Below are 26,894 nucleotides of genomic sequence, written 5' to 3'. Positions count from 1 at the left end.
ATTTTTGAACTGAAAACTTATTTAGGCGCGTTAGGCACTTTTTTATATGGGGAAAACAAAAACACGACACCAGATCATCCTTCAAAAATATGTCTGCGGTCTTATGGGCAAGAGTTGTTTAGAAGAACAGCGTATGTATTTGTATGTATGTATGTTGTATGGATGTTGTATGGATGTTGGATGGATGTTGGATGAATTTTGGATTGATGTTGGATGAATGTTGGATTGATGTTGGATCGATGTTGATTTATGGATGTATGTATGTATGTATGTACGACAACGACTACGACGATGACGATGATGATGATGATGAAGATGAGTTTTCGGCACCCCCAGAGTGCCACTGTCTTTTTTTTACAACCAAATTGAGTCAATTGCATATAGATATGATGATATGTAGATGGCTTTAAGATATGTCTCAGATAGCGAAGCAGTCAAGAAAACCTAAATAAAATAATATATATTAGTTATAAATGTCTTTCCCATCACGGAACAATGGTGTTCCGGACCTTTGGGAGGCGTGCGCGGAGCCGAAGCCAACACGTAGAGGCCCTTTTGACACTTTAATGAAATGTAAGGGGTACACCGAGCGGAGGCTGCCCTTGCCCGTGTCATGGGACGCACGCAGAGGCAGCACCCGCCAGGGTGTAAGGACTATTGAGAGTTGATGGAATCTAAAATGAACTAGGTTATTGGGTGAAAGCGATGGACTAAGAATTGAGCTATGGGGTAAAAAACCGGACGCCTGCCTAATAAAACGGTATGCAATTTTATATCCGGCAGACGGTGACTCGCCCTCACAAGATGGGCCCCCACAAAAAGCGACATCTAGGATGGCTCAAGGGCAACACCGGTGTGAGCGGCTCAGGGGTGTCGAGAGGTGTGCGCCGCTTTCTACCCAGTGGCTGTTAACAGCCACTGTGCCAACTCGCGTCTTATGCATATTTCACTTCCACCCCTGGAGCTTATAGCTCTAACGACTCCACTCTGGCCGGCCGGCTAAGGCAAGCCAGAGGCAGAGAATCCTGTTAAAGTTAAGGTAGGGCAAAGCTTGGCTTATCGGTGATGTCTTATCGGCTTAAGTTATAAATATTATTAATATTATTGATATTATTATACTTCCGTTCCAGTTTGGAAATAGGTCGCTATCCTGCTTTTTTGAGTCCTTGTAGCTCTAACAATTGTCGCCTGTAGAAGAAATCGTGAAATACATCATTTAAAGTTATAGATTTGCTAAACGAACACACCACATTTTAATAAGTTTGTGAACAAATAAACTTACACACAAATTTCTTCTTTGGAAAGACTGACTTAAATTATTAATAATTCTTGTGCCTCTTGGAGTTTCACAACCACACATTTCACAAAAATTAAATGTGTCTGAAACAAAAATATTATATAAATATATGGAGAAAAACCAGAACACATTATGATTACCTACTAACCGTTTCGATGCTTTCATATTTAAATAAAGTGATCAGTCAGACGCCAAGCTGATGATATTAACGTAACATGTGAATCAATATGAAGAACTAAAACGATTTATTACATACATTTGACTCATAATCAATGTATAGGGCAAACCTTGGCTTATCGGTGATACTTGGTAATTCGGTGATACTCCGTTATAATCTTACACAGTTCTCACCATGAGGAAATGCGAGCTATAAAATCATTGGCAGCTGTCAGTTTTGATGCTTGCAATTGGGTTGGCAGCGATTTAATTGCTTACATTTCAGCATTGTAAGCTCTGCGAAAGATAACAACCCATTATCACCGAATTACCAATTATCACCGATAAGCCAAGCTTTGCCCTACCTTAACTTTAACACCTTTAGGTGTCGTTGGTGTGGAACAACTAAAGATGCACTTCCATCTTTAGTTGTTATTGGTATTCCATCATATCAGTTGGAATTTGTATTTTACTTTTATATTCATGTTATAAACGACCTAACCTAAGATGTAAAATAAATAAAGGAAATAATTTCAGTAAAATAATATGGAAATAACGAACGTTGACACTTCAATCGACAACTTTTTTTGTAAAAAATACATTGTAAGATACGGTCCGAATTGCTGATACGTGTCTATTTGTCAACTATAGTAGAAATTCTTAAAAGTAAAATAATTAATTTTGCGTGATAATCTGTGTATTTTTTAGTTCATTATTTTAATTGTACAATAAAATACCTAAAATATAGTATTTTTATCAGTTTTAATAAATCTTGAACATTATTTTTATTAATTAATTATTAAGAATTCATACTCGTACGTGGTTTGGAACGATGCGTTCTGACTGAAGTTTTTCGGGGGTCTATTATAAACCGTCAATATATCGTTGAATGTCGTTTGAACTTTTTTTTGTCTGTTTCTTTTTGCTAACAGCGTGAAAGGGACAGAGATAATAGAACCCACTATTTCGAACTTGTATTAGACCCCGCATGTTGAAATGACATTTGACTATAAAGGCCACTTGAATGTCATTTTGTCTCACTCAGTGAGCAAAATCGCATTTTGCTCACTGTTTTTAAGAAGCAAAGTACCCTTGTTCGAGCTGCTGACGTGAAAAAAATATATAAACAAAATCTTATAAACTATTCACGCAAAACAAGCGCTTGCGCGATGTAGGAACCGTTTCGCACGCAACAAAGACATCTTTCGGACGCTTAATACAACTTTCGTATCACGATTTATGCATGAACGCTAGAGAAATGAATGAAGGTCATTACGGGTGTTGAGGGCATCAGTCGGCGTCGGTGCGCCGCGGCGCTCGAATCTATCAGCCAAGATACGCGTATGAGCGTCAATATTTTATGACCGAGCCAAATAAGCCGATATCTATCGCGTATACCTACCCCTGAATTGAGCGTCTCATATTGTATGTGCTCGTAAATGCTGCGATGCTTCTTTGATTCCCTGAGTAAATAAATAAATACCGGGGTCAAACTGCACATCATAATCAGAGCGCCTACCGCGAAAAACTAAAATCGAAATATCGTGGTCTGTCTATCTATCGTACAAATATGGAAGAGTGATGGGAGGCCGATAACGAAATTACGTTTTTCGCGCTAGGGTCTCAGTTCAAATTCCTCAATCATACTGATGTTATCTTAGAAATGAAGGCAAGTTTTTGGATCTTAGCTAACACAAAAATAAGTTTAGACATAATCAGTCTTATGGCATACGCGGAAGGTTTACTATAGCTTTAGCTTGATTTCTTATATTACCTTCCTATCTTACTGTTAGTGTTCCCTTTCTGTTTAGATAGGGCTTAGGGATTTAGAAAGGTTATAGGGCCGGTGCTTAGTTGACAGCGCCCGCGTCAAGGTCGGTAGTAATGTCGCAACAGTAATGTAGTTGCCATCCGAATGTCACTACAAAGCTGTCTTTTATGTCATCCTTCCTAATAATAGCATAGGTAATGTTGAACAAGTTCACACTATCAGATCGTAATTACATTTACCTGCCAAAAAGTTCGCTAGTCTGACAGCGCTCTTAGACACGGAGCCGTGAGCACTTACTCATACGAGGCCCCTTTAATTATTAGTGTAGTAAATAAAGGTAGTGGACCCCGCAGTAATTCCTCAGCCAGAAAAAACTTTACAGTATGATAAAGTATCAATAAATAAAAAGTATTGTATAAATTTCCAAAGAATAATAATAATAGAATTAAAGTAAATACCTAAAGTCTTAAATCGTTAATATCTTTTTACAGAAAAATGCTCCGTTCAAACTTTCTTCACCGGACATATTAATGTAACGTATTGCAACAATATATGGAATATCAAAAAAAATATCCCAGCAGAAATACCAATATTAATAAAATATAATTTTTTGGCGTGTCTTGGACCGGAAAATTGCTCCGTCTAATTTTTTCATTGGAATGCCATTTTATTGCAGTTTTATACCTAGAAAATGAAAATCTAAAAAAATGACCATGTTACTGTACTATTTTCAGAAATTGCCTTTTAACTCGCTGTGGAAAATTTCTCTATCCATTTTATTTACTGAATTAAGTTCACAGTTGTCTTTCTATTCAACTATAAAAACATCCAAAAAATAACGAGCGTATTAAAAACTAAACATATCGGGAGCACTGTGTAGGGAGCGGGGTGTACAAGGGATGATATTTCTTTTGGATATTTTGGATTTAAGTGTATACGTGACTACTTAGTACATATTTAAAAAGAACAAGGCTGAGAAATTTTCCACTCTAAGTTTTTAATAGTTCCGAAATACATAAATTTGGGTATGCTTTTTCATATAAGAAGAAAAAAATGGCAGAGCAATTTCCCGATGAAAATGAGCGACAAAAAAAGGAATTATTATAAAAAAATATTCTCATGTTTGATTTTTTTCTAGTATTACATACTGATACAAATAACTTATTTGGTAAAATAATTTTGGACGGAGGAATTACTCAGTTCAATATATAAACGGATTTGTATTTTTACGTATAAATACCTAACTTAGGAGTGTTTTTTTTTTGGATATTTATATGTTAGTTTCGGCTCATACTATACAATAACCAAGCAAAATTTCATCGACTGAGAAATTAATGCATGGCTCTCCATACAACAACTTGCTTCATTTACTACACTATATAGCCCGGTCACGGCTTAGCGGCGGTTCTTCTCCAGTCACCGTAGAAAAAATTGTCTCAAAGTCAGTCAGTCCATGGTGACAATCACTTGCGTCACCATCGAATCGCTTTGTCTCTCTCTATCACTCTTCGATACGATACGATCATTTATTGATAAAAAATATTTTTTCGTTTGCTACGGAGCGAGCGTTAGCGATTGGTATGTTGTCTACTACGGGGCCAGATGCGCCGAATTATAACTAGAGAGTCCGTCTAAGCTTACTTTGCACCGACACGAAAAAAATAAAGTTAACATACAAAGTAAAGTTAGCAAAGAACATATTTTGACATTAATGGTGACATTACCACACTTGCCATGCAGTGTGAAATTTTATATGAAGGTATAAGTACATATTATAATTAAATGTCCTAGTTTCCTGTGTTTGATGTCAGTGCATTTCATACAAATATATGCACAAGTAGATTGCACTGCTAGCACCTAATTTTAATATGCAGTGTGCTTTGCACAGCTGCAATCAGTGTGTGTGTGTGACATTCCAAGCGAGATATGTACCTACATATTGCTCTATTCTATGTCTTTAAGGTGCAGGGGGACAATTTCGACTGCGGGGAAATTTCAACTAATCGAAATATCTTACACATTTTACATTACCTATTAACTTGAGTGCGAGAACCCGATAGCGAAAGAGATGTTTTTCGCTATCTGGACATATATGGCACTATTGTTAATATTGTAAAACATGGAAGATATTTCGATTAGTTGAAATTTCCCCGCAGTCGAAATTGTCCCCCTGCACCTTAGATAGACTTATGAATTTAGTTATACAAAATAATAGACTGTGACCACGCTAACTTTGCTCAAACTTGTCAGTAAGTATGCAAACATAAGATCCCTATAAGCTACATACTTGACGTAGCACTTGGCATGAAAACTTAGTCTGATCTGACCAGCCGTTAGGGCAGAAAGAATCTAGAGGTAAAATGGCGACGAACTGGAGAAGGATCCCAATAAGTTAGGTTAGACCTATGACTAGTCAGGATAGCAGGTTATCGCTGAATGAATGCTCACACGTTTTTTGTTGATATGACGCATTTCGCTCCAAACCAATGTAGATAGCTTATACTCGTACTTAGAGCCGTTCGCGTTGGCTAACATATGTACATATTGAGAATAGCTTATTTTGAAACTAGGTCGATTTGCGTTTTAGATGGTTTCGTCGTAGGTAATTGGTTTTCTTGCATCTACAAACTGTCACGTTTAATCATAATGAAGCGACACCTGGCTATAATAGTGGTTATATGTATGTTCCACGTTCCACGTGATATTAATTAAAGTGTTTGCCAGCACTATTCTCCGGGGACAAAACTTTAATAGCTAAGCGACGTATTAAATAACGCTGTTTCGTCCCTTGTGCGAAAATTAACCTATTTTTGTATGTTTTAGCAACGCGTGTTTATGTTTATGTAATAAACATTTGCTTTCATCATTTTTTAGAAAAACTATTTTTTGCTGTTTTGATTTTTAGAGTTAGTCTGGGTCTATACCCAGACTGATAGAGAAATGAAATTATTTTAAATAAAATCAACAGCCAGTAAATATTTATGATTCTGTTCAAAGCGAATATCTAGTGCGAGTAGGGTTACCAGACGACAGGAATTTTGGCCGTTTGTCCGGAATGCAGCCGGAACACGAAAATGTCAGGAATTTTAGCGAATTAACAGACTTTTTTATTACGGCTAGCCATCCCCCCTCCCCCCGGTCGTCGTTATGAACGTCAGGAAAAATATTCGCAAATCAGGAATTTTGTCAGGATATTCCAAAATTGGATCTGGTAACCCTAAGCGCGAGTGAATGTAAAAAGATACAAAGCTTTATCGTGTAGTAAGTAAGCGAATAAATATATTAATACGGCAAATACGACTAAGTCAACCCAGAGAAGCCGAATCAATTTGGTTCGGGCTCCATTAGATTACCGTCCCCAGCTATTTGACACATACAACACGTACTTCACATAACAGAAAAAGGTTCAATTTACGGTCTACGTGAACGTCGCTTACATCTATTTGGATTTCGGTTGTCGCAGCGGTCTAAACCTTCCGTTGAATAGAGTAAATTAATGCCGCGATTTGTGCAGTGCTAGTGATTGCATACTATTTTGAGGTTATGAAGTAACTAAAAATAGTTGACGGGTCTATTTTTGCCCGAAATAAATAGGAAATCATTATTGGGATGGCTTGAATTTGTATTGAAAACGTTAATGTGCATTTTTCACGAAAGTTATAAGGCCCGGTTTAACGTGAGTCATCCTTTATACAGTATTAGCAAAGAGAATATACATATAGTATAGAGGGGTCCTCTCATAGTAAATTTTGTAGTCACAGTAAATTTACTGCCATCTATCGACACACGACTAAAACTCAAAATGAAAACGTATAAAATTATCAAAAAAATTTATATATATGGATAAATGATTTTATTATTTTTATATCATTTTGACCCATGTTCATTCACTGATATCTATGTGTTAAAATTGTTAAATATGAAACGGTGTCGTCACGCCATCTAGCCGAGCATAGGCTAAAGGTGTGTGCGCCATCTATCAGAGAATGACTTTTTCTTGATTTCCGAGGCACGTTTCTTCTTTAGACTTTATTCATCTTATACGAAGTTACATATATCTTAGGTATTAGGTAATACACATTACATGCAATAAACACATTTAGAATAACATGTTTACCCTTACCTTGACAGACAAATAAGTACATATATAGGTACCTATGTATCATCATATGCAAACAGTTTCGCTAACTTCAATATATTAGTGCCTCGGACGGTTGAATTTTATAGTAGCGTTGCAAGCGTTGCTCAATGGGATAAATTAAGCTCGATTTGTTCACTAGTGGTTGGGCAAGTTTGTACTTATGAGGTTATAAAATGAGGTAGAAAACTCACACATTTGATGGATATGTACCTGCAAAAAAGAAAATATACATTTATAAAATTTATGTTTACAATAAACAATAAAAAAAAACAAATAAATATGATGCTTATTGCCACCTACCCAGATATGAGGTACCAGGCGTTTTTAAAATAAATATAAATAAAATAAATCATTAACAATATCCTTGGCATTTGAAAATAGTATTTAGTGCAACAATTACCTACATAATAAGGGTTCTGAAAATTCAAGGGCTTAATATGCCGTTAACATATAATATAAACGTAACGTTTTTAGGGTTCCGTACCCAAAGGGTAAAACGGGACCCTATTACTAAGACTTCGCTGTCCGTCCGTCCGTCCGTCCGTCCGTCTGTCACCAGGCTGTATCTCACGAACCGTGATAGCTAGACAGTTGAAATTTTCACAGATGATGTATTTCTGTTGCCGCTATAACAACAAATACTAAAAACAGAATAAAATAAAGATTTAAATGGGGCTCCCATACAACAAACGTGATTTTTGACCAAAGTTAAGCAACGTCGGGAGTGGTCAGTACTTGGATGGGTGACCGTTTTTTTTTTTGCTTTTTTTTTCGTTTTTTTTTTGCATTATGGTACGGAACCCTTCGTGCGCGAGTCCGACTCGCACTTGCCCGGTTTTTAACCTCAAACTAAACCATATGGAAATATCGCAAGCCTCAATTCTCGCTTTTTATGTGAGTTATCGATATTAAAATTGAGGTTAATCCTGTAATGATACATCCCTGCGCCTGCAGTGCTTGTTGGGAATCGACACAAAAACAAATGCTTTCGAGCGAAAATTGAATTCGGGATAATAAATGCAGTCAGGGAGCATGTTCCCGACTCGACTTTGAAAGAGTTCCCAACTTGGAAACTAAGGTGCGGAAAACTTGTTGTAACATAGGAGTTTTCCGTTGTTTTGTTTAACTAAAGGTTTGTGGACGGATTTTATTGTTAAATTTGTTAGACAGGTGTACAAAATCATGTACGTGCAACTAATCTGAGGTAAGTACCTAATCTTAGAACGTGAAACTTATAAAGTGATTATACTAGTGTTCTTTTATTGCGTTACTCACTTTCGATAATTGCTTTAATTTGGACAATTCCCACTTAGAACACTTTTGTCTCGGAATAATTAATGTTTTTCGTGACGGGTGAAATACTTTATCGTATATCTTTTAGGACCTGCGTTTTTTTTATTGATAATTTCCTAAAAGTTTGTTTGATGAAAATTAAGTCGTCTCAACTCGTACCGTGCTAACAATAGTGCTACAAGACTTACTAAACTAAACTAAGTAACTAGACTTATTAAAGTAGTCGATTGACAAAAGTGATTGGCTGATTGGGCGCCGAGCAAACATTGCCTGACAACCACGTCTTGTACCCAGGTCTCACAGAAAGAGCTTAAAAGCAACTAAGCTGTCCTTTCAATTTTAACTTTAAAATAGCAATTTTAAGGTTGAAAATTTAATTGGCTCTAATAGGATTATATAGGGGAGTAAGGGGAGAACAGCATCAACATCTAGCTTGCCCTAATGTCAACCTCACCTGCACGCGCCGGATGGCGGCGGAGGCAAATCGGCTTCCGTGGTGCTCCCTGCTGGATAACAAACGAGGCTCTGGCGACCGAGCCGTGGCGGTATAACCATACACCCAGTTCACTGGAGGAGGCATTCATCGGCCTTTTGGTCTAAATAACCAATAAACGAATGAGAGGAGAGCAAACTCTGGTACAAATCAAGCGTGGCGGTACGCTTTGAGGCAGCAGCCCTGCCATCAGCCTAGGGCACTATGGGCTAATAACCTGTATGCCCGAATCCATTTTTATTACTGAAACTCGAATCAAAAGAAACCGGACTGATAAAACTCTAACAACCTTCGGCATGAAACAATGGACAATGATTGGTTGCTGGAATGTAAGAACCTTGAAAGAAGAAAGTCGCCTACACCAACTTACCAAAGTCATGCGTAACTATAAGCTTGAGATTCTAGGCATTACAGAGACCAGATGGAAGGGGTTTGGGGAGCAGCTGGTGGATGGGATGACATTTGTCTATTCCGGCAAAGATGTCACTGAGAAACACGAATATGGCGTAGGATTCCTAATGACCGACAAAGCAAAGAATAGCTTGTTAGAATGGCATCCTGTTTCGGACCGCATTATAACAGCTCGTTTTCACTCAAAAGTAAGAAACATCACGGTTATACAGTGTTACGCGCCAACAAATGCAGCGGACGCAAGAACGAAGGACAAGTTCTACAGCCAACTCCAGGCCACACTACAGAAAACAAAGCGCCAAGATATTGTTATATGTATGGGAGACTTCAATGCCCAAATAGGAAAGAGCAACTCGAATATTGAACCGTGGATAGGCAAGCACGCGGAGGGACACCGAACTGAAAACGGTGATAGGCTCATAGATCTTTGTTGCCAAAATGACTTAATAGTAGGAGGATCTATATTCCCACACAAGAAATGCCACAAAGTGACATGGGTCTCACCTAATCGTCGCACGGAGAACCAAATCGATCATGTTATGATAAGCCGAAAGTGGAGAAGATCTCTTCTAGATGTCCGAAATAAACGAGGGGCTGACATAAACAGTGATCACCACCTAGTTGTCGCCAAAATCAAACTTAAAGTGGCAAGCATCCAGCAGAGCTTTAAGTCAGCAAATCGCAGGTTCAATATCGAGGAGCTCCAAAAATCCCCCACAAGGTTACGTTTTCAAAACGAACTCCGCGCGCGTGGCGAGAATATAAGTGAAACTCAGGTTGCCCTGGAAGAACATTGGAACTCCGTTAGAGACGCTTTTCGGAAAAGTTGCGAGGTTGTGCTCGGATACGAGCGAAAGCCAAAGAAGCAGTGGATCTCAGGAACCACTTGGGATATGATCCAGGCAAGGCACGAAAAGAAACAACGAATTAACTCCGCGCAGTCCGTAGAAATTAAGGAAGAGCTAGCGTACGAGTACTACTTATGCGAGTCAAAAATCAAGCGCAACCTCAAAAAAGACAAACGTACTTGGACGGAAGCGATAGCACAAAAGGCGGAGCTGGCTGCGTACTCAGGAAATATGGGGGAGTTGTATAAGTCTGCAAGGACTCTCTGCAATAAGCCTATCGCTGACAAACCACTGAAGGACGCAGCCGGAAAGTTACAGGTAACTCTGGAGCAGCAGCTTTGTACATGGCGAGAGCATTTCGCTGAGGTGTTTAGGGCCCCGACTTCTTTGGAGACTACAGTCGTACATAGCCAGATTCTGCCCGATATTGATGAAGACCCTCCGAGCATAAGCGAGATCATCAAAGCAGTTACTACGTTAAAATCTGGCAAGGCACCCGGTAACGATGGGATCACGGCGGAAGCTCTGAAAGTGGATGTAAATCTCACCGGTGAAATTCTCGAGCCACTACTGACGCGCATTTGGGAGCAAGAGCAGGTACCAACATCATGGAAGGAAGGCATTATTATAAAACTACCCAAAAAAGGAGACCTATCCCAATGCTCTAACTGGAGGGGTATAAATCTGCTACCCATTTGCTCTAAAGTGCTGTGCAAGATCTTACTCTCGAGGATGGCAAAAGTGATTGACAGCAAGCTCAGAGAAGAACAGGCAGGATTTAGGCCGGGGCGTTCATGTGCGGACCAGATCAACCTCTTGCGAATGGTCCTAGAACAATGTCAGGAGATGCAGTGTGAGGTTTTTACCCTATTCGTGGACTTTGAAAAAGCATTCGATAGGGTAAAATGGGCAAGCATATGGAGGGTTCTGAAGCTTAACGGTGTGCCAGATAAGCTGATCAACATTATCAAAGCACTCTACCATGGATCGTCGTGTAGAGTGCTCCACAAGGGTAAACTCACTGAGAGTATAGATGTCACAGCAGGCGTCAAACAGGGTTGTTTGCTCTCCCCACTGCTATTTTTGATGGTGCTCGACGACGTGATGTGCAGGGTTACCAGCAAAGGTCGAAGAGGCTTGCCTTGGACATCTCAAAAAGACCTCGAGGATATCGACTTTGCAGATGACCTCTGTCTTATAGCAACCACGCGTGAGCAACTCCAAGACAAGGCGGAAGATCTAGCAGAGGAGGCTGAAAAGGAAGGATTGCGCATTAACTACAAGAAAACAAAGGAAATGCGCCAGAATACCACCGATTCAACTCCGCTGCTGATTAAGGGAAACCAGATCGAACAAGTGGCGAGCTTTTGCTATTTGGGCAGTATTGTCGACCAGAGTGGAGGAACGGAAGCTGACATTGAAACTCGAATAAACAAAGCCCGAGCTGCATTCAGCCAGCTTAAACCTGTGTGGAACTCCTCTATCCTAACGAGAAGAACTAAAGTGAGGATCTTCAACTCGAATGTAAAGGCCGTGCTACTGTACGGGTGCGAAACCTGGTTTGTCCGCAAAGACCTAATGACAAAACTCCAAGTGTTTGTGAACAAATGCTTAAGGCAAATCCTACGTATCTTTTGGCCTAACTGGATCACAAACGCTCACTTATGGAGAATAACCGGACAAGCACCCGTACACAAGGAGATCCAGACGCGGAAATGGCATTGGGTTGGGCATATCCTCAGGAAACCTGACACCCACCTATCCAAAGTGGCCCTGACCTGGAAGATGCCCGGCAAACGGAAACATGGTCGCCCTAAATCTACTTGGCGCCGTTCTGTGGAGCAAGAGCTGGGTGTATTGGGGATGGGGTGGGAGGAGGCTACCCAAGCTGCCCAGGACCGGAGTCAGTGGAAGAAAAAGATTCGAGCCCTACACCCCAGCAGGGGGTAACAGGATGGAAAGAAGAAGAAGAATAGGATTATATGAACTTTATGGATGGGATTTACCCCACAAGAAGCTAGAAGAATCAGCCTCAATTCAGCCCGCGGCAATAGTGAATTGATTAAAATGAAAATGGTGAATGAAACTTCTGTTTAGTTCCGAAAGCTAGATTTTTTAAAATGAAAGTCGTTTGACAATAATTTTATGATATACGATTAGTTATAACACGGATTACACACAAAATGTAAATTTCAACATACAAAAAACCTAGCTAACTTTATGCTTCTAAGTCTCATCTCTAAAAATATCTTCGTTTTCTTGTCAAAACTGCTCCCTCACGACACATTTTTTGAGAGAGCTGCATTGTTTGTCTATCAATCTGTTCTATAAAAAACACGCATCCTTATTCAATAAAGGGAAGTAGGTATAGTCCGGGCAAGAAACTGTCCCCGAGGTAATCATGGATTGGACAATGGCACAACTTGGCAGCTTTAAATAGTCTCGGCAGTCGTCCCGGCTGCAGGTGCCACTGAAATAACCCGACCCGCCCGTGATTAAACTATTGTGGTTTGTGGGTTAGTTAATTGAGAATATAATAATTGATCTTGTATAGTTTTAGACGAATGAGATTTAGCCGGAGATGGATCCCAGCTACAGAGCATAACATAAGTAGCTTGTTTGAAAACTTTGGGTTTTCTTGCTAAACGTTCATATTTATAGCGCAATAGTTGAAGCCCTTTTTATAAACATCGTAACTAAGGTTATATGAATACATTTTTCAGATACTGATCCACTTATTTCCCGCGGTTGGTAACGAATTTAATTGAGCGCTGGTTGTCTAGTGTCTCTAGAAGGTAGCTGAGTTTTGGCACTAAAACTAGTGTATATACCTTTAACGTTTTTACCCTGTTAACATAATAGAAATCAGCTCCACGCAGCAACCAGTCCTTAGCTAGCCATAATAACTTCTTACCAACTGCCTTACTTTAACGTTAGACCTATAAATGAGCCTTTACGTAAAATGGGATAAGTGTTATTCTATCCGTGATTACGACTACTTATTCTCAAAATGTTACCGTAAGTTACAAAGCGTGGAAACCAGCCATTATTTTCACAAACCTCCAGGAAACCAGCGCGGCATAGGAGTGACGTGCCATTGGGTGTATAAAAAACACAACGTATAAGTTAAATAAGTCTGGATGCTACCGGAGAGCCCCTAGAGTGCTACTCTGGCGCTACGTTTGAACAATACGAGTGTGAGGGTACTGGCTTAAAGTACAGTCAACTGCACCGTATGAAGAGCTCGAGATGCCTATTACAAGGAAGTTACATTTTGTTTCTTTGTTTATTGTTAAGTATGTAGTTCGGTATGCATCCTTTCTCTTGAAGAGTGTTTTCGAAGATATTGGAGTATAAAAGTGGTTCGCCGACTGTTAATCAGTTAGTTTAAAATGGGTACATTTTGAAGTGTAGGTACATTGTACAGTGTAAACACTGCTAGAAAATCTGCTTTCAAATCAAATCAACTCGCATCCGAATCGGTTTACCCTTTTAAGAGCTACGGTGCCACAGACAGACACACACACATAGCGGCCAAACTTATAACACCCCTCTTTTTGCATCAGGGATTAAAAACCAAATGATCACGTAACCAGTTTCATTGTGTTCCTGAATGAAACAGCAGTGTATTACAACTTTTATTAGTTCATGGAGTATTTTACTTCCCGCGGGAAGTAATAATTTCCAGAAGTTGTATAGGATTGTGCAGGTAACAGGAGAGTGCTAAATTGTAAAAGCGTTACAGGTTAATAACGGTGCGCTGGACATTGTTATTGTGCATATTAATTTTGACTCTACGGGTCATAAAAACGCAAAAGAACAAAGTTGCTCCTTCTGTTCCCAGAAGCACTTTCTAGCAACGCAAAGCACCCACCAAAGTATCTACTTTATTATACTTGAGTGTATTTAAGTAATGCTCTATCCTATAACTAACTGGGTATCCGACAGCTTATTTGAACACAGTTCGGAACTGGGTCAGCTTCAGTGCTCAAATACTTTCCCCGAAATAAAACGTGTGTTAATCCACGCGGCCATGTATGCAAATCGGCGAACTAGCCGAGCTGTCAATGCGGATCAAATTAATACCATTAGAATAAGCCGTTCATTTGATTCATATTTTTATTGAACTTAATTAACTTCAAAAATGTGTACCTATTTGTTTATCTATAAGAACTAAAAAAGCTGAGTTACCTATGTAAGATGCTGCTTGCTTTTTAGTCATGTCTTGCACGGTGAACATTGTTTTTATCGTATACCATACGTGCGAGTACTATACCACAGTAACACCATGGTACCATAATAATATGGTGGTACCATACATCGTACTGAACTACTTTTACTATTGGTCCAATCCGTATGTTGCAAAAAAATTGGCAGTTGCTTACATTGTAGCTAATCAGGGATCGATGATTTCTATGCGTATGAGTATCCTCACTACACCTACCTATATATTGTCCGATACGGCTAAAAATTAAAAACAAAATACGCTGAATAATAGTAGCTATCTCTAAGCTTTTTCGTGAACATCCCTTAGCTGAACCATAAAAGACTTTATAAGCTCCATACACACCCGACTTTTTCCTCCAACAATCAGCCAAAGAGTTCCGAAAAAGGTATCACGTAACGAGAACTTATTGCGCCTCTGTGTCGAGCTGATAGAGGCAAGAAATATGTCCACACTAAATACACGGCCCAGTTTTAATCTTATCACGTTTGGCGGGTCCATAAAGACAGACGAACTAGTACATACTAGTACGTCTGTGAAACGTTTTTCTATTCGCTTTCATTTCGTCCATTTGCAAAGTGGGACGGCGTGTGCTGCTATAAATAAGGAATGTCTTTTAAAAGGCTAGCTTTCGCACCGAAACGGCTATACCTTGGCGGATATAGTGGCTGACTTATTAAAACCGGCCAAGAGCTTGTAGGATCATTTTCAATATGGTTTTCTATACTTAACCATTTGTATCGCTCGACAACACATTAAAGGCATGGATGTAAGTATACTGGGTCAAGCAAATCTTGTGAGTAGCAAACGGCGGCAAATTTGAAAAATCGCGGGTTAGTAACACTGTGTTCGAATAATTCGAAAATCGCGTGTCATCTGTATTTTATCTGTGGAATGTGGATCGTGAATGACAGCCATCATCTTGTTTGTTTACATTCTGAATCGTTTCTATTAGTTTCTATATCAAGAGATATTTCTGCTATGTCACCATTAAATATACCAATAATATATATTAAATAAGATTGTGCATGAACTTATGCAAAGCTAAGGTGCCTGCAATGCGCACAGTGCCAACTGTGAAATCGAATAAAATATTAAAATCCAGTAGGACATCTACCTGCGGAAGCAATGATTTTATTTTATTCATACATTCTTGTTTAACGGCATAGCCTGCTTCTAATTTTATTTTGAGATCTTCAAATTTGTTAATCATTTTTATTATCATCGTTTTTACACCACTTTTAAATTGTCCGTCCGTATTAATAATAACAATTTCAAACATTTTCAATAAACCGCGAGTGACAATTTGAATTGACGTACGTAGGGCGCGCTCAGCGGCAAAAAAAGTTTTGGTTCGATGTACATTGTACATTGCTGCTTTTCTTAGCGCAATACTGCTCTTTGAGTGTTGCCCTACTTAGTTTGCTTTACATTGCTACTGACAAGATTTGCTTGACGCACTATAAAAAGAGGTAGATATGGTACCAGGCGCACGATCGTGAGCCATCAAATATAGGTTCCGGAACCTATATTTAGTTAGTCGTATGGGTGACGGCAACATGTCAAGTTGTCAAAATCGTTGGACCAAATTTTAGTTTTGTCAACTATGAACGTCACACGTCTACATAAATAAAAGGTCATTGATTAAAGGCCTGATACGAACAATGTTTATAAGAATAGTCACAGCGGTACCTACGACACCGATCTGTCAGTGTCAAAAAACGTCACGTTTGACACTGACACATCGTTATCGTAGGATTCGTAGGTACCGCTGTGACTTCTATAAACATTGGTCGAATCGGGCGGTAATAGTCCTAGCTATATCCTAGCCGCCGCAATACAAAGTTACACACTCATTTTCATTCTGAAATAACATGAAATTTGACATGAACAATTGAACATTCATATCGTTTTAAATATGTAGTTGCATTTTAATTAGTGTCGCAATGTGCAAAAAGTTGATATAATCACGCCATGTACCCATAATGGTACATTGTGTACAGAATGCTTGTCACCCACTGACCAGTACGGATATTATGATGCTCGTACTTGTTCACGTAATTTCGTGTCATGTCAGTATTTTTCAAGCGCGCGTAATAAAGTGACACTTTTATCACGTGCATAACGCTATCCATCATACGGGATGTTTCATAAAGGGACAGAGTATTTTGGGTCAACAGGGTAATCGTGTAACTTTCGAAGCGAGCGTTCATGCTTCAACTGTGATTGGATGATGTTTGACATGAAAGGCCAATGACAAAATATCGTCGGCGGGGCACAGCAGTTGCTCCTGCCAAGTCAAGCAAACAAAATTGATACATTCGTACGAGTAAAGTAAGGACGATAAGCACAAAGAATTTCGTACATTGACACGCCATTTCTGCTGTCCCGTCGTGATGCCGGCGGTCAATGTCACTTTGCGATCGGGACACAAATATAATGTTGATGTCAACTTTAGCCAGTCTTCCTCCGGGATCACGAAGATAATGCCGTCTTCGAAACGTCGGAGGCAATTTTAAAGCTTAGTTGGGTATATTAGTTCCGTCGAAGTAATTTTTTTTTTCTTAGCCTATTTGAGTGCCCCACTGCTGGGCAAAGGCCTCTCCCCTGGATCTCCATAACTCCCGATTTTGTGCTTTTTCCGGCCAGTTGCAAAGGAAGGTGTGAAAGTCGTCTCGCCATCTCCTGGGCCTACCACGCCCGAGCTTCTTTACCGGCATCCAGTTGCTGGTTATATAAAAGGTATTGGCAGTAAATAATAATGCGTGAAAATCGTGTAAGTTTAAACACTAGAGTTAGTTCACTGAGTACTAATTAATACTCAAATGCTTGCATTACATTTATATTTTAATAACAGTTGCAGAAAGTTATGCAAGCGAAAAGCGGCCAACATCGCAAAAGGGAACCGCTCCAAGTGCAAATCTGCGAAGTTTGGCTGTTACCAACTTTAGTATTTTATTATTATGAAAAAGAGAAGTTACATTCAATATTGCTACTTATCTGCCAAACTGGATAGCAGTTTATACCTGATACGGACACCCAGCGACTATTTTAGTACCTACGTACCTAATAAGTTAACATTTTATTATATAGAATCGTAGATATAGTTTAGTAAGTAGTTAGGCTAGAATAAGGCATTAAATAGGTTCATAACGCAAGGTCACTGCGCGTGCGAAGCGGCAGGGAATCGTTTTGTCCTTGACGCGCTGAAAGAGACAGCGCCATACTACCACTATGTTACTGTCGCTTTTTTCTATAATAAGGCTTTTAATTAATATGAAAATGTTATACATTTTTGTGGAATAACATATTTAATGCCCTAAGTGTCGTAATTTTCTAAAATATTGTATATTCTAAGAATTATTAACAAAAAACGCATTTTATGTCATTTAAAATCATTTCCGGCTAAATCAGCTTTAAGATTATATAAATACTTAGTTTTCCACAACTTTTAGTACAATAATTGCCAGGTATAGGTTTATAGATAAATAATTAATCACATTAAAACAATGCACTAGTCACTGTTGAATTTGCTGGACCTTATGTCCTTGTAATAAGGTATACTATATTAGTAGTTAGAGAAATTTCTTTTGATCTAGTTTCCAGAACCTTCTACGGCATGAAAGAGACAGTAGAAATATACTCGTATGTTAGAATAGTAAGGCTGCTCCTGCGCAACCAACCCGGTTCGTTGGAACATTCTAGAAATCCACCGGAAATGGATATCTAGGATACTATTTGTGACGTTTATACAATAAAAGTGCAATGCGAACTACCTGCAAGTCGACATTCTGTTGTCAACTGTCACGGCGTACAGGCGGGTCGCGGAGCACACCTGACTGACCAACTGAGTTTTATTTATCACCTTGTAATACAACAGAATCTAGACGTCACAATGGCGACGAGGATGGGATACTGAGCGTAGTGAGGGATTCAAGTGTTAACGCCCAAAGTGAAAATAATTTTGCTACCATGTGACCCATACTGCTTTTCACATCACATAATATATGTATAAGGAAATAAAAAATAAAAATAAGTTAGATTAAAGAACCTAAAGTCTTAAGAGTTTAAACCTAGAGTCTTAAGAGTCTAAAGAGTTAAAAGAGTAAAGAGTCTAAAGAGTCTAAAGAGTCTAAAGAGTCTAAAGAGTCAGTCTAAAGAGTCTAAAGAGTCTAAAGAGTCTAAAGAGTAAATGGTCTAAAGAGCCTAAAGAGACTAAATAGTCTAAATAGTCTAGAGTCTAAAGAGTCTAAATAGTCTAAAGAGTCTAAAGAGTCTAAAGAGTCTAAAGAGTCTAAAGAGTCTAAAGAGTCTAAAGAGTCTAAATAGTCTAAATAGTCTAAAGAGTCTAAAGCGTTTAAAGAGTCTAAATAGTCTAAAAAGTCTAAAGAGTCTAAAGAGTCTCAAGAGATTAAAGAGTAAATAGTCTAAATAGTCTAAAAAGTAAAGAGTCTAAATAGTCTTAATAGTCTAAATAGTCTAAAGAGTCTAAGGAGACTACAGAATCTAAGTTAGAGTCTAAAGATTGTAAGAGTTTAAATAGTCTAAGGAAGTCTAAAGGGTCTAAGGGTCTTGAGAGTCTGAAGAATCTAGAGTCGTACATGTGTGCAGTAAACAGATTTTGTTGAAAATAATTATAATAAAACAAAACATTTTCCGAATAAATGTAAAAAATTCTTCCACCGAACTTAGAAAGTACCTACTACAGCTGGTAGGACCGTGGGCCTCGGGAAGGTATGGCTATGCTTAATAATTCTGCCGCGCCAGCAATGATTGCGCGGTGATCGATTACATTTGGAAACTCATGAAATGCTTACCTTATCCTCCTTAAATAAGTTCTTTATTTAATTATTTAAACGAGTTTTCAAATGCAAGTACCGCGGTTATGATGGTGGGGCGGGGTTGCTGATGCCGACTATGGTGTATTTAAAATAACTAACTAGACATTGACACAACCTTGCCTATGAATATGAAAACTAGAAAAGTCGAGTTTCATAGGCTGAAAAGACAATGGTATTAATGTATAGTTTATGCAAGATACGAGTTCCGTATAAATAAATACCTACAATTGGAGTGAAACCTAAGTCCGAATAAGGAAATACCATTGGAGTGAAAACTCCGCGAGTGCTGCATGGGATATCGGCCCATGTAGTGCAAATGATAAGTTCTTCAGAATTAAAAATAAATATAGCTCAGGAAAAATTCCATAAAATTTAAATTGTTAGTAATATGTGACTATAATTAACGTTAAGGAGTGAAACTCAGGTTATTGTCACAAAGACTCGTTGAACTTTAATGTATGTCTTGGGGTCCAATCCTATGTATATGTGTCTACCTGTTCTGTTTGTTACACGTTAGGTTACTTCGATAACTCCTTAAGTACAGAAACTCGGTAGTTAGAAGGTACTTACCTAACGCACATGTTCCGTGCTTACTTACGGATAGTATTACAATGATGTCTTAATTGTCCTTTAGAAAGCTTTAGAATGTGCCTGAGTGTCGTGTGCCTGCTATCTGCGAGCACTCTTCCAAGTACGCACGTTTCAGAAGCTAGCGTAATGGACATTTTTAAAGTTGCTGTCGACAAATTATAAGAATACTTTTCGCAAAAACAGAGTTTGTATGAACGATTCGTGTTTCGACTGATGCAACAAGAATTATACTTTGGAAATTTCTAATCTAATCTATTCCTAATGATTCTAAATGTGATTTCAATGCGGAAAATTGAGCCTCCGCCGATCTAAAGGAAAATATTGAATCTAGGGGTTTCAGTTACAATAAACAAGTGATTATGGGAACAAATTTGATAAAATGTTAGGAGGCAACTGAAAGAGTTTTTGGGCAAACATAACAAACAGGTAGACAGGATTGCGATAATGGCGCCGCCTTCCCCCTAAAAGATAAAATGTGCCGGCATGTGATAAATGTGCCTACAAAGGCCAATTCAAAATGCAAAGCTGCACTAGGACTAAATGAGTACCGATAAAAGTCGACGGGCCGACTAAATTAAAGTCCAAAAATAAATAAATTACCTAAAGCCAATCAACTAATTTTAGTGCCAAAAGAAGACAATAATTTTAAAAATAAATAAATTACCTAAAGCCAATCAACTAATTTTAGTGCTAAAAGGACACAATAGTAATTCTATAAATTTACAATCAGGTCAAAGGTCAATTTAAGGTAAATAAATAGACGCTGGGTCCGTCACAATGCCACACATTGTGTAGGTATCTAAAGTAAATGCTGAAAAAATACAAAGTACCAATCAGTGACGATGCGTGAAACCTTGCACTCCCACTGCGCTACTTTATATATGTCTTGTTCCTAATAGTGAAAACATACACATACGAACATAGTAACCAAATCCGTAAAATGGACGGCCAAGCGATGGCGTCAATATCGGACAGTTACCCAGATAGAGATGAGTTATAATTAAGTGTAATAAAAAGGCACGTTAGTGGGAAATTTATACTGTGTACGTATAAAAACGTAAGGACCAGACGTGATCTTGATTGCACCAAATTGCAGTTGCCTAGTTGAGGTTGAAACTAACAAAATCAAACAAACCTTGTAAATTGAGGTTGCAGATCGAGCCTCTATATTTGCAAGAGTATATTATCAAAGAGTTATTTACTTAAGTCGCTGTTTAATTATCGTACAGGTACTAAGTACCAAGTATGAACTAAAACCCAAAATGGCCTAGGGTTTTATTAAAGCAACGGAATAATAATAAAGTAAATCTTCGAACAATGTACTCGGTGAAACCGTGTTCATGGTAATGATATTCCATTGGTTCCTTGTAAAATATACATAATTAGAGTTAAACAACATATGCCACCATCAAAATGAACATACACAGGTGCTAGTTTTGCTCTATAATATATCTGTAAGTAATTGAACCTAAGGGAAGCAAAATGTCTATAAAAAAAATATTAATGTGACTGTAACCATGGTCAAATTAAGGCTGTGTATATTGTAGTCAAGGGCTACTGTAGACTATAGTCAATGCTAAAATCAACTTCCAATTGTAAGCAGGGATTAAAGTTGTTTTCATAACATAAATAATATCATTCATTGTATAAGTAACATTAAGTTGCTAGATTAACAGTACAGTCGATATACCATACTTGAATATAATTGAGGTCAATACTGTATTCAGCAAGTATTATAATTAAAAAACGGTAATAAAATAATGTATCCAATGCAATTTATAATAATAACGGTCAAATATGTAGGTACCTACATCATTTTACCCGAGTAATAGAAATCTATTTGTATAGATCATGGTTTGCGTAAATAACATACCAGTACACAAGTAAAACTAAATAGGTTGTGATATCTGGTATGACTTTTTACCTTACTTAACATTGGACCATTTACGTATATTATAAATTGCATTATATCTATATATTATACTATATTACCTATCAAACAGCCAAGTAAAACTGAGGAAATCAGTTGTTGCCAATAAATAATGTACATGTACGAGATGTTATTGGAATATGTTACCTGTATGTTACAATTTTATTGGAAATTCACGAAATAGGTATTAATTGTGTGAAACGTGTACATAGCTTGAACGCTAATGAAAATACCTAGAAAAGTGTAAGCATCCAAAGAAAATATGTATCAATTAAGGTTAAACTCGTAAGATATTTAAACCTCGAGTTATTATCAATTTGAATAAAAGAAAGCAGACTCAAAATTCAAAACTGAAAAAAGGAGAAGGAAAGAGACTGATATTGTAAAAGTAAAACCATAATTGTATTAAAACACTTTATTACGCTAAACAAGTACATAACAATAAGAGAATAGAATAAATGTGTACAAAGGCGAACTCATCCCGTTAAAGGATCTCTTCCAGCTGACCGCTAAGCAACTGAGAGAGATACTAGGAATAGTGTAAATATTCCAAGGTTATATTGTTAAAAAATGTTTATTGTTGAACTGTTGAGAAATGAATATATCCACACCTCGCCGAGTTTCTTCCGCCGGTTCTTCTCGGGTCTGAGGTTAACGCTGTTTTCCGAACCGGTGGTAGTATATCGGAATTAGAATCTAAATTAACCTAGCAGTTATAAGATAAACAGATGTGAGATGACTGAACTATTGTTGCATGGCTAACGCATAAAATAAAATAAATAAATCATTATAAAAAGGAAGAGATGTGACGTTTATACAATAAAAGTGCAATGCGAACTACCTGCAAGTCGACATTCTGTTGTCAACTGTCACGGCGTACAGGCGGGTCGCGGAGCACACCTGACTGACCAACTGAGTTTTATTTATCACCTTGTAATACAACAGAATCTAGACGTCACACTATTGGCTAATTTTTCCCCAATTTTTTCCACCCATATGGGATCAAAATTGCGTATATAAACTAGAGGCGCCGCTCGCGCCAGCAGTGCATCTTCACCGGTTAGCGAGTAAATATTAATAATTTCGGGGTTACTCTGTCCGGAAAGTTCTGGATTCTATTCTAGTTTATTCTAAAGTGTTCAGTGGTTTAAGCAGATTTAATTATTTTTACATATAGACTTAACTTAGTGTGTTATAAACAGGCTGTGGTATTTTAGTAGTTTCACAATTAGAAAACGCATAGACTTACTTACCTTACTTAATGTCTTCTATTCAGTGATAACGATAATTATAGACAATTTTTTTTTTTTTTTTTTCAATTTTTTAACAAGCAGATACGTCTGCGAGCGATATTCCAAATTTTATATTAAAGGAAAAAATGGAAAAATTTACGCTTCACTTTTTACGTTTCGCTTTTAATTATTTGGAATATCGCTCGCAGACGTATCTGCTTGTTAAAAAATTGATTTAGTATGGGTTAGCACATTGTTACTGGTGAATTCTCAATGAAACTTGAGACTCCGGTGCCGTTAAAAGATGTAATTGTCTTTCGGTAGATGTCGCTATACGCCACCCCAAAGGCGTGTTTACATAAAGAAAGGAATGGAAAGATTTGCGATGTCCGGTAGGCTTCCGTAGCTCAATTGGTTAAGAGCAACACACGGATTGTGGAGGATGCGGGTTCAAGTCCTGCCGGAAGCGTAAATTTTTCCATTTTTTCCTTTAATATAAAATTTGGAATATCGCTCGCAGACGTATCTGCTTGTTAAAAAATTGATTTAGTATGGGTTAGCACATTGTTACTGGTGAATTCTCAATGAAACTTGAGACTCCGGTGCCGTTAAAAGATGTAATTGTCTTTCGGTAGATGTCGCTATACGCCACCCCAAAGGCGTGTTTACATAAAGAAAGGAATGGAAAGATTTGCGATGTCCGGTAGGCTTCCGTAGCTCAATTGGTTAAGAGCAACACACGGATTGTGGAGGATGCGGGTTCAAGTCCTGCCGGAAGCGTAAATTTTTCCATTTTTTCCTTTAATATAAAATTTGGAATTATAGACAATAACAATATTAGTGGTGTTTTCTTTAGTATCCCGGAAAGTAGTAGGCAAGAAGGTTAGGACTTCGTGGGTGCACAGACTTGCAGCCGGTAAAAGTATATAGGGCTATACCGAAGAGCACTCAACTGAGTTATCGAAGAAGTTAGGTTCGAATGTGGGCCTACGGGGTTCCGGCCCCGTGCATCGCCTACAATACCTTTCCTCGCTGTTTCATCGTCAGCCTGCTGAGGCGGTCTTCACATTTTATGCGTATCCGCTCGCCGCTCCGGAGTGCGAGCGTGACATCGGTATATATGGGAATAACGCTGTCTCGCTCATATACCGGAGTGGAGGAGCTGCAGCGGTGTGATAACCACGTTCCATATACTAGGAATCCTCTAGACCGAGTTTAGAGCAATTATTTCATGCAACCGATGATGCCAAAAATGCGGGGGTGCGCGGGACGAGGTGAGCGAAATCCCGTGCCGTGATTGGTCCGTCCAAAGACACGGACGTCACACAAAGACACTTTCGACTCGAACATGGAGTAAAATTACCGTATGCGTGGCAGAGGGGGTAGCGCGACTATGCTAAGACTGGAGGATGTTTTGTCCGTGCCACGTTCTGTAGAAAGTTGGATCAAATAAACCACATATGTGTTCAACTGCATGTGCTTCAAATATGTGTGTATCTATACTATCTATTGTACCCCATAATACGAGAGTAATATGTATTGTTTTCTTCTATTATATGTTGAAGCGGCGCCAAAATAAGTACCTACTGATGCTACAGGCGTACATGTCTCTAGATATTATTTACGAGTATTTGCGCTTCCTATAGTAGTTTATGTGCCTGCTACATAACTAAAGGTGGTCACTGACGAGCCTTCCAACAGACCAAATAGCGTGGCTGCAATCCAAAATCGGTCCGAGAATGTCAAAAACGTACAATGTTTAATATTAGGATGCCGTCCATTTGGATGAATCCATTGTAACGGCATCCATTTGGAAGGCTCGTCAGTGGCCTGCTTAAAGGGATTAAAATAGGAGTAGGGGTTTATAAAATGAGCTGGAAGTGAGTTGCATAAAAACTTCACACAAGTGTTTTAATGCCTAAATAATTATGTATGTACATTATACGGCTTTATCTACAGCTACACACATATTATAATCTTTCTATGATGTATTCAGGAAGCGCATGTTACGGACATTGCGGCATTTCATCACACAGTCAATAAAACTTCATTTCGACTTATCAGTTGAGGACCAGAAATTAGGTCAATTAAAATTCCTTTTTTTAGAGATGTTCGGAATGTCTACTGAGAGACGTTATTATTATGCAATAACAAGTATGTACATATTAACATTATCACTATTTATCACACATGAGAAACATTTGTTTTTTTTTTTATCTTTATGTATCCTATGCTGGCCGTAATTATTCAGACTATCCGTCTATCCATTAAAATAGTATAAAAACCGCAATCGGAGAGCGCATTTATTCATCGTTGACTCGACTGTGCATGTCATTAGCTTCATAAACCATGATTTAGTTAGGTCACAGTATCGCCAATGGAAGAATAACATTCTACATTAATGACGCAACTGACGGGTCGTTTCTTGTAACTTACGACCACTTAAGGTGCAGTGGCTACAGCCAGCAGAGTTTTTGAAAAATCGTAGCGCTGTTTTACATCATAATATTGCCAAGAAATATGAATAGGTATCGTAAGTTCATTCTCTACCTCTCTTCCTAACTTCTTTAATTAGAAACCTGATTAGGTAAACAAATTTCGCTCGATGGCATAAAAAACATGAACACAATTTTGAAAAAAGCGACTAAAAATCCGCAATGTTACTTATTTTTGATCGAACACATCGATAACTCTTTTTTTTTAAATAACTAAAAATAACAATTTATCTATAGGTAAGGTATACATTTATAACATTAACAATGATATCCGCGAATCCGGGCACGCACGGTCGGACAGTGCTCAGTGAGCTGTGTTCGAAGAAGGACCCGGAACTCACTGCACCTTAATGGTGAAGGAAGTGGAAATATTAATGATATTATTGTTGTGTCATTTATTGAGCAGCGCTAGAGTCAACATCGTAGTGGTTTCGGTCTTATTGTAAAGATTACGTAATATATTGGTAAATTAAATATATTAAGAACGGGTCGGGTTAATATGTCTGTGTCTCACGGAAGTTTTGTTATTATTATTAAATATTGATAGATGTTGGAATTATTCCGTAAATTTTATCTTTTCTGAGCTCTCTGGGTACTTACCCTAATTTAATTTAATACAATGGTAGAAATAGGTAGTCGTTTGAATAGAAACAGTTAAATTAAAATACACCGTAAAATATGAAGACTTCTTTTAATTTAAAATAATAGATGTTAGTAGAAATAAAATCTAACCCTTATCTATATACGGTAAAGTGCTAAATATCTTCGTATACTTAATAAATAATCCAGCCCATATACGTTCCGCCCATGCGGGCTTGTTCTATAGTCTCCACGCTGGCCCAATGCGGGTTGGGGACTTCACATACACCTTTGAATTTCTTCGCAGATGTACGTAGATTTCATCACGATGTTTTCCTTCACAGATAAGCTACTGGTAAATATCAAATGATATTTCGTACCTAAGTTGCGAAAAACTCATTGGTACGAGCCAGGATTTGAGCCCACACGACCCCCGGATTGACAGTCGGATGTCAGATCCACTCGACCACTACCGCTTTTTTCATGTACGAGTATGTACTTATCTATTTACCTAAGTACCTAAAGCTTTTAAAAGATTACTCGTCCATAGTACCTAAGTGATTCGGATAAAATAAAACTTCCTCAAAAACA

General features: G+C 38.2%; 1 long non-coding RNA gene and 2 other non-coding genes across 3 annotated transcripts in view; 2 read left to right on the top strand and 1 right to left on the bottom strand.

Annotated features, from left to right (window-relative positions):
- The window catches only part of LOC134793094 (uncharacterized), a 454,735-nt gene extending 428,081 nt beyond the window's left edge, over positions 1-26,654 (bottom strand). Inside the window, exon 1 of the long non-coding RNA XR_010144494.1 lies at positions 26,582-26,654. This is a non-coding gene — a long non-coding RNA (uncharacterized LOC134793094). The remainder of the gene's footprint in view (positions 1-26,581) is intronic.
- Positions 23,626-23,698, top strand: Trnas-gga (transfer RNA serine (anticodon GGA)). The gene has a single exon. It is a non-coding gene; the product is annotated as a tRNA-Ser (tRNA).
- Trnas-gga (transfer RNA serine (anticodon GGA)) lies at positions 23,937-24,009 on the top strand. The gene has a single exon. It is a non-coding gene; the product is annotated as a tRNA-Ser (tRNA).
- Positions 26,655-26,894: the final 240 nt, after the last annotated feature.

This window comes from Cydia splendana, chromosome 1, assembly GCF_910591565.1.
Source record: "Cydia splendana chromosome 1, ilCydSple1.2, whole genome shotgun sequence".
Taxonomy (NCBI): Eukaryota; Metazoa; Arthropoda; class Insecta; order Lepidoptera; family Tortricidae; genus Cydia; species Cydia splendana.
This window is presented reverse-complemented; position numbering and strand designations above follow the sequence as displayed.